This window comes from Pleurodeles waltl, chromosome 2_2 (assembly GCF_031143425.1).
Source record: "Pleurodeles waltl isolate 20211129_DDA chromosome 2_2, aPleWal1.hap1.20221129, whole genome shotgun sequence".
Lineage (NCBI taxonomy): Eukaryota > Metazoa > Chordata > Amphibia > Caudata > Salamandridae > Pleurodeles > Pleurodeles waltl.
Window position 1 is genome coordinate 681,850,382 of NC_090439.1, and position 14,272 is coordinate 681,864,653.

Sequence of the window (14,272 nt, forward strand, 5' to 3'; positions counted from 1 at the left end):
TTTAATACTGTCCAGAGCCGCATAAATCACTTGCAGTGACCATAGGGAGAATGACCTAAAAATCTGTTACATGTATCTTCCATTCATAATGTGTAAAAACGTGTCCAAACGTGATGTTATTGTCAAGCGACCTATCTCCAGTAAACGGCAGTCATTTGCAGCCGAAGATCCTGCTGAGGTGACATAGGCCCACAGAAAATCAAATGAGACATCTGAAATAAATTGTGCCAGGACTTTCTTGTTCGCAAGAATTTCTGTTGAATATTGGAGCTGGAGGTCCTTTAAAGAGTTTGAGAAGAATATGCTGCAAAAGAAGCTGCATGCAGGATTAAATTTGAAGCTGCAAATGCCCTTTTTAAAGTAGTTTCCACATTTTTCTCATTTGCTTCTGATAGCAAAGCTTCTGTATGATGCCAAGAAGGAACCTGACGTCATGCTTACCGACATCTTATGGACTTTGGACATTTACATACATTTTTCTCAAAATATTGCAATTAATTCATTTTCTCTAGAAAGCTTAGAAAATTCACCGTATCTATCTCGCTCCCCTCTTTTAAGTAGGCCTGAGCAGAATTTAGATTGCACCGGAGTAACCAGAGTAATTTCTGTTATTTTGTGTTACTCTTGATGCAGAATTATTGATAAGTATGTGATTACTTCTCCTTGCATAATTAAGAGTAATTTGGTGGGGGGACTCCTACTCGAAGCACTTTGAGCGAGCGCAAGTAGTTCCCTCACCATACTTGCTATTGGTGTTGTGCTGTGTTTAGCACTGTCCCATAGCGTAAAAATGCATCCGCGTGTCCATGTTGGATGTGATGAGAGTATTCTGCACTAAGAAAATAACGCCAAATGCCTGTAGCAAGTCGGGTAAAAATCCTATCCCAAGAGCACATTTAACGAGTGCAAGTGGCAGCTCATGCTCGCTATTCTTATTCTGCTGCATTCAGCGCTATTTCTTAGCACAAAATGCATCCTTGCATCCATTTTGGATGCAAGGGAGTATTTCTGGGGCAAGAAATAGCACTAAATGCAGAATTACTGTTTTCCAGTAATTGAAGAGTAATTTTGTGTAATTCTTAAGAAATTCTGCATGATTACGCTACACAAAATCACCCATACTTTTAAGTATATCGGTTCTATGATGTAATGAACTGAGAGGTCATTTACAGCCGGGGTTTACACTGGGAGAAGTGCTCATCTCCTAGCTGCTCTCTAGTCTGAAAGCCTAACATCTCCCATATATGCGTCTCCATATCTTGCATCTTTGAGCCCTGCACATATAGTCCTCTGGTATCAGACTCAGATCACTCATTATCATCAGAAAACCTTCTACCTTTTAGTTGAAGGCTATGACAATGCTGCATTCACAGCATATTCTATCATCGTTTATAAATCAGAACTGGTTACTGGGACCTGCAGGCTTTGATTTTTGTATCTTACAGTTCAACTCATTTAGCAACTTATCTGGAGAAACAGGAGTAAAACAGGAAGTGCGAGGCAGACGAGGAAACGTTATGCTGAGTGGTCGACTTCATTTTATAGTAAAAATAGAAATAAGCTTGGATAGCATTTCTCCGTCGGGAGGCGGGAGCCAGTGTTGTCAGACTGGGCTCTTTCCCACATAAAGGAGCAATATTTTTCCCATTTTTGCAGGAAATAATTCTCCTAGCGGGTTGAACAAATTTGGTCTCTACTGTGCCCAATACGTGCAAAACAATCAAAGTGTTCCACAGCTCCCGAACTCAGCAGAGCAGGGCTGTCAACCATTCATAGCGCAAAAGCCCTAACTATGACAGCCTTGCTAAATGCCACTGGCCTGCCCCCCAGAGTGCCTGGACCAATGTGGTCACCAGTGACAACGATCAAGGCATTACGGTCACCAAACACCTCCTAGTACCGCCCTTTTATGTGTCAATCTCTATGAACTAGCTAGCTGATTGCTTCTCCCTACAATTGCTCATTCAAGTTGGGTAATGTCCTTCATCCCAGGAAGGCGTTGAGAGCCGACAGCTCAGCAGAAGTGAGAGATCTGCTGTTGGGTGGCGGGAGGCAAGGCCAGTGTTCTGGAGGGTTTTGTTGCTTGCTTTGCCCCAGGGTGCATCCGTGTTGCAGGTGGCATGCATGCAAGCAGCCATCAACGTGTCCTTGGAGTTACTAAGAGGTGGTCCTAGAGCTCAAGGTTTCCCGTGTTGGATGTGAGGTCACTTGCCCTAGTATATTATTGGATTTAGGGGCAGATTTATGAAAAGTGGCGCTGCAGCTAGTGCAGCGCCACTTTTCTTGCACCACTTAGCGTCCCCCTAACGCCACAATGTGTGTGCCATATTTAAAATACGGTACACCATGGATGTAGTCAGAGATACTAGCGTCATAATTTTTGGTGCTAGTTCGAAACTTTGCAAGATTAGCGTAAAAAATGTTGATGATAATCCTACAAAGCACCCAGAGGCCCATTGAAACCAATGGAAGCCTCCTTTTAACGCCTGCCCTAAGCAGAAGTTAAAAGTGTCGAAAAAAATGGCGCAAGGAAATCTCTTAGATTTTCTTGCACCATTTTTTTGTGCCCCCAAAGGGGAAGGCCCATTTGCATACATTGTGCCTGGTGCAGGCATAATGTGGTGCAAAGGATTACAAAGTGGTGCAATACATGCATTGCACTACTTTGTAAATATGGCGTGGCATTTTTGGCCTTCTAACGCCACATTAGCATAAAAAAATGATGCCAATGTGGCATTAGAATGGCACAAGGCCCTCTTAAATCTGGGCCTTAGTTCCTGCAATGGGAATCCAGTACAACTTAGTAGTCAATGTAAGGAAAACAACTTATGATTTGACATGGTGCTTCTCGAACCTGGACATTTCTTTTAATGGAAGAAGGGAGGGGGGGGGGAACTCAATGCTGATAGCATTACAGTGCTACCGGTTGTGCATGGACAAGCTCTTGTTTTTTAAATAGACCATTTCTTGGTACATTATCATTATAGTATGCACAAAAAAATGCCTAAACACCAAAAACTGTTGAGAACTGACTGAATGTGTAGGGAATGGTAGCACGTATTTCACTTGTTTTGCTAGAGTTATTCACATAACACTTAAGGAAGTGTTATGTGAATAGCTACTTCATAGATACTTTGCTACTGGTCAGAACACGTGTGAGTAGTTTAATAAGAATTATACATAAGGGTGTGTTAATAAAAACACCCAAAAAATAAAGAGTACATGTGAGAAATTGGGTCTCTAGTTGGCAGAGGTATGCACCCTGTCCAAGTAGGGACCACAGTCCTAGTCAGGGTAAGTTACAACACAACCCAAATTATCCCTTGCTCACCCTCTGATAGCTTGGAACTGAGCGGGCAGGCTTAACTTAGAAGGCAATGTGTAAAGCATTTGTACAATAACTCATAAAGTAACACAGTGAAAACACCACAGAAATACACAACACAGGTTTGGAAAAATAGAGAATATTTATCTGGGGAAAAAATAAGCTCAAAATGCCAAAAATCCAATATGCACAAACTGAGATATCACTTTATAAAGGTTTAAAAGAGTCTCAATCCTTAGAAATCAGTTGTTGTATCTTTGTAACACACAGTACCTGGTATGTGTCAAAAATAATGATGTACGGGGGCGCAGAGGAGGAGATGTGTTGAAACATTTTCCAATGCACCAGGATTTCCAGAAGGGGTAAAGTCTTTGTTGGCTCTGAGACTTTATAAACAGGAGGCAAGCTCAATGTAAGCCCTTGGAGAGCACTTTTGGGGAAAGTCAGAGTCCTTCTAGCAGAGTCAGAAGCACCAGGCAGCAGGGCAACGAGCAGGGAAGCAGTCCTTCAGCAAAGCAGTCCAGATGAGTCCTTTGGGCAGCCAGGCAGTCTCTCTGACAGAGTCCAGGTGTAGGTCAGAAGTGTCTGATTTGGTGGGGTCAGAGACCCAGTATATATCCCTAAAACTGCCTTTGAAGTGGGGGAAACTTCAAAGAGTGGTTTTGAAGTGCACAGTTTCCCCTTTTAGCCTAGTCCTGTCTGCCAGGATCCATGTGGGAGGTTATCAGTTCTTATGTGAGGGCAGGCCACTGGCCTTTGAAATGTAAGAGAGCCCATCCACTCTTTCTGCCACGGAGACCCATACAATATGCAGATGAATGTAGATGTGACTTAGTGTCCTGTGTTTATGGCTGTTTGGGTAGAATGCACAAGGGGAGCTGTCAACCAACATAGACCAGACGTGGATTGGAGTCAGGCTGTAAGGAACAGATGGCAATAAGTGCAGAGAAATGCCCACTTTCTAAAAATGACATTTCTAAAATAGTAATATTAAATCTAACTTCACCAGTAAGCAGGATTTTTTATCACCATTCTGCCCATATTAAACATGACAGGGCTACTCCTTCTAGCTCAGAATCTACCACTTAAAAGTATATCAGGGCAGTTCTAATACTAGTCTATGAGAGGAGCATGCCTCACAGTAGTGGAAAACAAATTTGCGAATTGTTCACTACCAGGAATTGTGAAAAAACATAAGTACATGCTCTGCCTTTTACTTGCATAGCACCCTGCCTTAAGGATTACCTAGGGCCTACCTTAGGGAAGGACTTATGTGTAGACAAAAGGGGGTTTAAAGCTTGGCAAGTATTTTTAAATGCCAAGTCGAAGTTGCAATGAAACTGCACCCATAGGCCTTGCAATGGCAGGCCTGAGACATGGTTAAGGGGTACCTATGTGGGTGGCACAATCAGTCCTACATGTCCACTAGTAGCATTTAATTTACAGGCCATGGGCACATTTAGTGCACCTTACTAGGGACTCACAAGTAAATTAAATATGCCATTTGGGTATGAGCCAAGTTACCATGTTTTTAGGAAAAGAGCACATGCACGTTAGCACCGGTTAGCAGTGATAAAGTGTCCAGAGTCCTAAAGCTAACAGAAATGAGGTCAGAAAAAGAGGAGGAGGGGGGTAAAAGGATTGGGGTGACCCGTCAGAGAGGGCCATTTTCCAACAGTATTCACGGAGTCTGTTGTGAATTTAATGGGTAAATGGTACTCCCAAGGCTTTAAATGGGTTAAAAAAACTCGGGAGTCTCTCAAAGAGGAGTAACCTATGTAAAAAAGGCATGGCTTAAATATATAAAATAAAAATCTCTGGTGCCTGACTGGTATTTTACTGAATCTTTCTGTTACTGCATCTAGATATACAATAGAGCAACTGGCATGCACTTAAAACTAGCTCAGGCAATTGGCTTTATCAATGGTTGTTAGCTGCAGAAGATGAATGAGTAACAACGACTTTGTGGTAAATAATAGTGAAAATGCTTCAGTTCTATAACTATGATACTGTGAAATAACTATACCACTCCATTAGAAATGCTAAATAAAACTATTTGCAGAATACCTACTTTTATTTATAGTGGGCTTGAAAAAATGTCTAAAAGCTGGTAATACTTGGCAGCAGCTATCCATGCAGCAACTTTATCACTGCAGACCTGTTAAATGTAGAGCCTGAACTTGCGCTCTGCCCTTCACGCCTCCTGCCTTGCTGCACCTTCAGATCAGTAGCAGGAGATTGTTTCTTCTGATTCACTCCTTTGTGGTACCTGTATAACAAAGGAGTCTCTCCAGGGTTACAGCAAAGGTTGGTGATGGCTGGTAGTACACCCAAGTGAAGACTTAGTTTCACGCCCAGGGTGAGGACAAATATGAAGAGCCCAAAAGGAACCCACCCAAGCACCTACTTTTTAAAAACTGCTGGTGCTTAGCACCTGCATGACCTGGCCTGCTTAAAGCCTTGGGTAAGCTGACGAAGAGGCTTTTGTACTCTACCGGTACATTAAGAGGGTCCAGCAAATCCTGGAAAATTAGAGATCCCCTGTCCCGCCTAGCTTTCTCTTTCTGGCCTCGGGCTTCTGGATTGTGATTAAAAGAAAACTACAATCCGCACCATGAACAGAAATAGCCTAGAGGAGGATTGCAGAGGCAGTGGTTGCTTCAGAACATAGCTTTTAATGTGAGATGGTTCTGTTAAGCTCCCACGTTTCTGCACTGCTTTTCCATCAGTTACATAATGTATTTGTGGTGACAGAAGGTCACAGTGGAGACCGTTCCTCAAAATGAGTGTTTTAATAGAATTGAGGCATGATTGCAGAAGCTCATTGTGCCCAGAGATCCTCTTTCTACTGTATGTATATTAAATGGACCTCAGAATTAACTTTAAAATGTCTTCTGAAGGCTATTTTTGGGAGTTTCAACTTTGGGATGGTGTTTGGGCTGATAGTGATCTGCATTGGGCTGAGCTTGTACTTGGCCAGCTTTGAGTTTGGTACGAGTCTCAAAATCTGCAACAGTGGTGGGAGCATCAGTCAATGCTATGGTGAGGAGGACAGACAAAGGGGTAATGATGATTTCTAACTCTGGGTTCTTCATGCATCAGAGTATAAAACACTTATAATAAATATAAATATAAAACAAACACTTGGAACATCTTTGCTCAAAATATAATTGATATCTATGGCAAATCATCGAGGATCAGATAGTTGCATTTCAGGTGTACTCCCATTATCACTCATTGTGAAGCGCCATCATTTTTACAATGACATTTTTCTTCAGTCCCCTTGAAATTAGTCTGCTGTTGTTCTCATAATTATTTAAATAAATAGGTGATATTTTCAGCAGCAGCTGCAGCCGCAGAGATCTCATGCTAATTGGATATCTATTATTAGTGTTTAGGGTCAGCACTAGCAACATTAAATAGCAATTATCCACTACTGAATTGATCAACTTGAATATCACCTACTGTTTGTGAAAAGATGGTGTTGCTGATACAGTATGCTCTAACGTTCAAGTTTTAGGATTTCTGCTTAAATGTAGAGCTAGGTGTAACTGACTCCCCTGGCTACCGTTAACAAAAGCGGTGTGTAGTGTAATTCACCAAAAACTAAACCAGTAATATGGTTCAGTAACTGATGTGTCAGCAGCTGACAGCTTGTGTATCTTGAAAATCACAAGGTTAATTCCCAACGGCTAGCAAGAGTACATAAAAAGATGACAGTAGAACTATTTTACGTACCCTAAAATGCGTTTGTGAATACGATGCTATTTAATTTACCATTTGACTGTTAAGCTTCCTCCCCAGCACTAAGTCGTTCTGTGGATAATTGGGATAATTTGCGCCTAAACACTCATAACTTTTTTCCAGAAAAGGTATCCGTGAAAAATGTCGGTTCTATTTGTTCCACCATTCAGAGGATTCTAAAGGTAACCAGGGTTTGTAGAGTGCCCTGGAGGGAAATGAGGGAACAGGCAAAATGTAGGTACATTTTTGGGGGGGAAATGTGAAAAAGTGGTGATCAAGAAAGCACATTTTTTTCTAAAAATGTAATCGAAAAAAAGTGTGCTCTGCTGAAATCAGCATTCTTTCCACTTTCAAGAACAAGCAGGGTTGTATCAAAAATGTACATTTCTTTACATTTTTTGCACCCAAAAGGCAAATTTTTACCTTTTTTGCATTCTTCTAAGAGGTAGTCCACTTTCCTATTTTTTGTGGTATAATCCTACCGGCAGTTTATGGTGGAAACAGGCTTGAAACTCATAGATGATCCCGGAAAACTATATATTTCTGAAAAGTCGACAAAATGTCTAAATTCAGCATGGGGCCATTTGTGCAGATCCCTTAAGGTTTTCAACTAATCATTAAAATAAACCAATAATGAAAATAACTTGGACAAAATAGCCATTTGTGGCAATATTTTCATATGTAATCTTTTGTCAAAATGGATTCACAAAAGCGAAATAACATTATTCTGATAGAAAACAATATACCATTATTCTGATATATCCTTCTGTTTGGGAAGATATATTCGGGTTTGTAAGTTCTCCAAAAATAAATGGCACATAGAGCCAACACCTGAGCTAACTTTGATAATGGTTTTTCAATGTGTACCAAGTTGAAAGCAATTCATATGTTAAAATATAATTAATGCAATAAGTATATAAAGGAAACGTGTTACTGAAATGTGCATGATATACTGAGTTTGGGAGCAGCTGTTATTTGTGCATTTCTGAATCTGGGGTTACCTATAATATCATGCCATTCAGAGGACAATTTACAAGGTATCTTCTTTCTTGCACAATAGATTATAAACCAGAAATCAGAGAAATTGAATTGCTAATAACAAATCTTCTACTATTCTTTGCTCCCACATATCTCCTGATAGAAACAGTGCCTCGGTTTTGTGGCTGAGTTTAGTGGCCGTAAAACACAACACCCCAAGTGTAATCTGGAGGCATCATATTTCAGCTAAGAAATGTAACCCTTTGTTTACAACGTGGGTACCTGCAGAATTTGGGCCAAACCTTAAATGTCACCTATCAAGTATAGACATTTCTGAAAACTAGATGCCCAGGGAACTGTAGAGTGGTGTGACTCATGTAGCTTTCACAACTGTTTTACCCAGAAGGCCTAGCGTACCTCAAGCATTGGCTGAAAACACCCATTTTCCTCACAGTTCTATGCCAGAAAGTTCCAGATGATATCGGGACACACAAAATTCCTATCACCCAGCATTCCTACACTTCTCTCAATCACAATGGTACCCCAATTGTGTGGCTGGACCTAGTCCCATGGCATAATATGCTCCAAAACGTGACATGAAGACATCAAAATATCTGAGAGAAAAATTATCAGGTTTGGCGATGTGGGTTATTGTGGATTTTGGACTTTGGATTGCCTGTCATGCAGGGAAACCTACCAAACCTAGATATTTCTGAAAACTAGATACCCAGGAGAGTTCCAGGTGGTGTGACGTGCATGGATGTCATGATGTTCTTTTTACTCAGAAGCCCTTGAAAACCTCAAACATTGGCTATACACATGCATTTCTCTCTCATGTCTTTGAGGGAAAGTTTTAGAAACTGTGAGGATCCACAAATTTTCAACCACGCTGGTGCTGATAAAAACTTTACTCGACTAGTGTGGGGGGGGGGCTAAGTTTTATGAGAGGTAAGGCTCTAAAAAAAAGAAACATGGAAAGATCAAATTGTTCAACTCAATAAATGAACCCTTTTTTGTAATGTGGGTAGCTATGGATCGCCTTACTTTTTCATAACTACAAGTCCCTTCAGACCTCAAATTTTTGCAAAAAAATGTATTTTCCTTTCATTTCTGTAAGACGAAGATCCTGAGTCGGCTGTGATCCACATCCAGAATTGTCCTACCATCCACTGTTTCCACACTTGTCATGATAAAAATGATAACCTTCTTGTGTGGGTGGATCTAGTGCCAGCAACAGGAAAGGCCCCAAAAAAGCAATGTGGAAAGATCAGATTTTTCGACTCAAAACAAATGCTTTTTGCTATGGGGCTAGCAACAGATTTTGGCCCTGGGCTCGGCCACTAGCAGGGAATCCTACCAAGCCCAGACATTTCTGAAAACTAGACACCCATGGGAGTCCACGGGAGTCTGGTTTGTGTGAATCTATCAAGTTCTGTTTACCCACAATGCCCTTCGGACCTCAAACTTTGGCAAAAAAACATGCATTTTCCTAAAGTTCCGTAATGTGGATCAGCCACAAATTATATATGCCACCCAGTATTCCCACACTTCTCCCAATCAAAACAGTGTCCCACTTACGTGGCTGGGCCAATGCCCACAACAGGTCAAACCAGGGGCCTTGCGAGGACCATATTGAGCTGGCATTATCTGTGGCTTGATCCATTCCTGTTGTTTGCACAAGTCTCAGCCGCACAAGTGGGGTGGCATTTTTATTGGGAGAAAGGTGGGAAGACTAGGTAATAGGAATTTTATGGATCCAAACACATTACAGAAAGTTTTCTCACAGAAGTTTTCAGAAATGCCTTGGTGTGTTTCCCTGGATGCCGGATGAGACCAGACCCAAATCACATAGCTATTCCCCTTGCCAAGTCAAGTACATTTTTTAAAGGAAATGTTGATGTCTCCAAGTTTCGTTTTGGGACTGGTTGTGTTGCGGGCATTAGGCCCAGTCACACAAGTGAGGTAGCATTTTTATCATTAAAGTGCAGGAATGATGGGTAATAGGAATTATGTGTAGCGGTGTAAATTCAGGAACATTCTCTCAGAAATATTAGTGAAATGCATAATTTTAGTCAAAGTTTGAGGTTTGGAGGGTATGGTTGGTAAAACACTGTTGTGGGATCCATGCAAGGCACGCCACCATAGACTCCGCTAGCTTTCAAAATATCTGGGTTTGATAGGTTTTCCTAGTTGCTGGCTGACCTTGTGCCTGAATACTGCCACCATTCAGTATGGCAAGGGAGAGGAAATTGGGATTTACCAACACTCTTCTGTCTCATATACAGAAACTACACCCAAAATAATAAAAATGTATTTGCCCTGATTGCTACGGAGATGAGGGTGCTTTATTCTCCAGGGGCAGAAATACTGTTGAGTCCTTTTTGGAGTGGGGCTTGCCCAAATACTTGCTTAGGCTGATCCCATCCTTTCTTTTTGTTTTACCATTTATTTCTCTATTATCTGGCGGGATTTCTGTCCCCAAGGAGGTGGCAGATTGAGGGTATAATCCCACAATCTGCCCCAAAGGATGGTCTGAAAGTCTGTTTTTTAAGCATTTTTGTCCCTGGTGTCTAGTGAGTTTCCTGCCCCTTTGTTGCAGATTGAGGGTAAACACCCCCTGTCCTCACATCCAAGAAGAGGGGTAGAAAGACTGTTGTATCTTTTCTGGGTTGGGGTCACAACAAGATGGCTGGTTGAGCCAACCCCACTCCTTCTTTTTTGAGTCTATTATTTTCCTCTTGTCTTGTGAGCTTTCCCCCCTGGACAGATTGTGAGTTAACCCCTCAAATCTACCCTCATGGAGAGCTGAAAAACAGTTGCACCCATTCAGGGGTAGGAGTACAGCCTGATATCTGGGTGGGCCACCCCCCCTCTTTTTTTGTGTACCTATTCTTTTCTTGGTGTGAAGTGGACTCTCTGCGCCCCAGAAGATAAATTTGGGGAAACACACAATCTGCCTCCAAGGCATGCAGAAAGACTAACAATGTCTCCAACTACCGCCCTTTTTTGTTTTAATTTAAATTTTGTGGTGACTAGTGAGCTTCATTCCCAATGGGGGGAGGGGGTCCATATTGGGAGCAAACACCCAAATCGACTCTGGGGTGGAGCAAAAAGACTGTATTGTGTTCTTTGGGGTGGGGCCATGGCCTTATGCCAACCCATCCATTTCTTTCGTTTTTTTGAAGAAAATTCCTCAAGTAAACGTTCTAACCCCCCCCCCCCCCACAAGGGGCAGATTTGGGGCAAACTCCAAAAATTTGTCTCTAAGGAGGGTCAGAATGACAGTATTTACTCCATCTGTGATGGGGACTTGGCCCTGTGTCAAGGTGGACCATTCCCATCCCTTTTTCTGTTCCCTGGTGCCTAATGGGCTTTCTGCCCTCAGGGGCCCTCAGGGGCCCTCAGGGGCACAGATTGGAGATAAACACCCGGCCCACCCCACAAGAGTAGAAAGACAGGTTGTGCCCATGGGGAAAAGCAAATGCCTATGGCCCAGGGAACCTCTCCCTTCTCCAAAAATGGCCTTCGTCCCAGATTCATCAGGCTTTTGCGTTGTCCTTGTGTCATGCAAGGCGATCCAAGGACAACCCAAACCCTTCAGGAATATTTACAAAGCCACGCAAGGGCATATTTGTGCTGCTTTGTGTGGCTTTGTAAAGAAATGTAATGCAACAAACTGCACTGTTTCTCTACATTTCAAGCTGGGAGGCAGTCCATGGGTGGAACATGAGTATTCCCATGCATCCACCGATGTATTTTGGCGCATTCTCAGATTTACTAAAGCTAGAACACCTAGGAATGTATTAAAATGCTACACCTTCGCCAATGAGGCATAACAAGGAGAAATAGCTTTACTTCTCTTCGTTATTTCCTCTTTTCACGTATGCTGCAGAATGCATCACACCTAAAAAGAGTAAAATGCTTCTTTGGATTGTTTTTGTGCATAATGCAGGCACCCTTGCACTATGGTGCGGGGGTGCCTGCGTAGGTGCTAGGTAGTACCCAGTGTGGCAGTCCAGGGAGAGAGCAGAAATGCCCCATATCTTTGTAAATATGGAGCATATCTGCTCTCTCCCTTTTACTCACAGCAACACGACAATGTTTCTTGCTGTCCTCCATTGCATGAAACATTAGTAAGTATGCCCTTCGGGGCATATTTTATTAGCCCCTTGCACTGCCATTTTATAATATTTTGTGATGCAACAGCAGCGCAAACCTTTAAATCATATCTTTAAGGCCACACAAACCCACTTTGCGTGGCTTTGAATTGCCTCCTAGATATGGAGTAAGGCAAGGCCTCTCAAATCATAGCATTGCCTTACTCTGCGTTAGGGAGTGTTTCCATTGGTGTTGCAGGGGAATATTTCCAACCAACATGCATGGATTTTGATGCATCTCCAGATTTACAAGACCTTGTAAACCTGGTGTTGCTCCAAAACTTTACCTGACAAAAATGTCTTTATTTCTCCTTGTTTTTTCCTCTTTCTATGTACACATAGTGCAGCACACATAGAAAGAGGAAAAAGCCTCCCATGATTGTTTTTGTGCAGGAAGGTGCCCCTTTGTGCACACAAACAATCCTGCATGCTACACATGCACCCTGGTACCATGGTGCAAGGGTGCCTGCATTGGTGCTAGGCTGTAGAAATGGTGCAGCATGTGAACCATGTGCCATAGAAACGGGGCATCCTGCCATTTCCCTTTGACGCAGGGCAGCGCAGCAAAGTGACTTGCTGCACTGCCCTGCCCCAAAAGCCCATAAATATAGGCCTTGGTGTCTCGTGGAAGTACCTCGGGATCACATACCAACCATTGAGATCACCTCCTGCTGTGCGGGCTAGGAGCTGTATCAATGGAAAACTTCATTTCCAGTGATACCTTTTGGAACCGGTCCATGTGAGTGCAGTGAGCAGGGCGGTTTTAAGCCTTCTTCAAGCTTGCAGGGAAGCCGGAAAGCCATTTGCCAGGTACCAGTCCTGCAGCTGACTTCAACACGTAAGTGACGTGAACACATTGGTTGCTGGAACATCACTCCGCCTCCCCAGGATGGGAGAGTCTCCTGCTGTGACCCAGGGAGATTTAATGGAGGCGGCACCAGAGCAACACACAACAGCTGCTACACTGGTGCCAGATGCCATGATGTAACCTCCAGGTCAATAGCACCCTGCACTAAGCACTCTTGACAGGGAGCTTACTATGAATATCATCCATGATGTTAATGAAAACATGCCTCATCATTGAACTCAACAAAAAGGGGTTCATTTTAAAATCATATTCACATTTTTAAGTGAGGGGCACACCCTATGAACAGACCCAAACTAAACTACTTTCTACCACATTTGCCTTAGTTTTTAAAATTGTTATGCATAAAATACTTACTGTTCATGCATGAAGGGTGGTAACAACGCCACACATCCATCTTCACCATCCAGCTCAACCTGCCACAACCCATCCTTTGCAAAGTTTCCTCTGCCTATAGCAACATTAAACCTTTAAACCTAACTTAGCCATATTTGCCTTTTTCAAAACAATTTATTTCAATAGTTCATTTTCCTACAACAGTTGATTAGTAAAAAACAAAATTGAAGAGCTACATTTGAGCAATAGAAGTAAAAAACACTTTGTTGATGCTGACTCATTTTTGCCTTACCATACATGTTATGCTTAATGATAGTGGTGTACAAAGCAGTCACTCATGTTCAACATAAATGTGCATTTCTCCAGGCCTGTCTAGCAAATGTATTTTTTTATTTTTCATCTTTTTCTTTGTAATTATGTGGTCTGGTCTTCATTAAACCTCTGTTATGAACTATTTCGCGCATAGAGCAAGTTGTGGTGTGTTACAAGTTATTTGTACATCAGTTTGCCCTTGTTGGACCTAGTATTCTTAGCGTGGTCACCCCTGTCTTTTCGCCTGTGTTTTGGCTGTGTGCTGGACTTTGTTTTGCTTATTTTTAGTATTCTGGGCACTTTACCACTGCTGACCAGTGCTAAAGTGCAAGTTCTCTCTGTGTAAACAATATGTGTAATTGGCTTTTCCATGATTGGCATATTTGATTTACTAGTAAGTCCCTATTAAAGTGCACTAGAGGTGCCAAGGGCCTGTACATCAAATGCAACTAGTGGGCCTGTAGCACTGATTGTACCACCCACGAGTAGCCCTGTAAACATGGCTCAGACCTGCCACTACAGTGACTGTGTGTGCAGTTTTAAACTGCCAATTCG

At 42.3% G+C, this 14,272-nt stretch overlaps 1 protein-coding gene across 2 annotated transcripts in view; it reads left to right on the top strand.

Moving 5' to 3' along the window:
• The window catches only part of CLVS1 (clavesin 1), a 553,645-nt gene that overhangs the window by 99,708 nt on the left and 439,665 nt on the right, over nt 1-14,272 (top strand). The window lies entirely within an intron of this gene.